Source organism: Palaemon carinicauda, chromosome 9 (assembly GCF_036898095.1).
Source record: "Palaemon carinicauda isolate YSFRI2023 chromosome 9, ASM3689809v2, whole genome shotgun sequence".
In the NCBI taxonomy this organism is placed as follows: domain Eukaryota; kingdom Metazoa; phylum Arthropoda; class Malacostraca; order Decapoda; family Palaemonidae; genus Palaemon; species Palaemon carinicauda.
In genome coordinates this window covers 126,048,014-126,048,877 of record NC_090733.1, presented here as the reverse complement: position 1 = coordinate 126,048,877, position 864 = coordinate 126,048,014, and positions in this window count along the sequence as shown.

Here is an 864-nt window from a genome sequence, read left to right as displayed (position 1 = left end):
TGGCAGAGGTGTCTGGTTCCAATTCCAGTTTCATTAGAATAGATGCTTATCAAAACGCCTGCTGTGCAAGCCCAACACTCCACTCTGGTGCCCAACCACAGCAGTGGCCTTCCCAGTAAACAGCTTAAACTCGCAGTTCCGGTGGGGATCGATCTGCTGCCATGCGAATGCTAGGCGAATACGTTACCACTGTACTAGCCAGCACAAAGGAGATTTGATGCTACACAAGTATTAAGTAATCCTAAATGAAACTTAAATTTCGCATTGTCATCAACCAAGATTAGAAACATGGCTTGTAAAAGTATGTAATTTTACTTGTTCACAGTAATACTTGAAAGGTTCTAAGTACTAATCCCTTAATACCAACAGAAGTTACGATGGCGTGCCTTATATCCTCCGAATACTGAAGGGTTTAGCCAACAGTCACCAATGTCTTATTCATGAGGCCATACTGTTGAAGCTAGGTACTCTTAAGAAAAAAAAGTACAGCAGGTTAAAATAAAGCAAGCTTTATTTTTTACTATATCTGTCCTCTTCGATTTTCGAAGACTATGGCAAGCGTTATGACAACATAACTTGCCGTTTTGAAATCCCGGTGAGCAAGGTGGTATAAAAGTCCACGGCTCTGCGTTACCATATTTCACTTACTACCCACTCGAAATAAATCTTGGCTCTTTTAATTCTAACCATTTGCAGCTTTTTCTTTTGGAATCTTGAATTCATGCCTTTGTGAGGGGTATAAAAAGTCCTTCCAATTTTGTTTTCATTCAAATCAATCAACAATTGTACGGTAAAATTACTTGAAAAAAATGACTTGTCAAACAGGGTTTTTTTTAACCTTACATGAAATTCAAAGAAAAATTA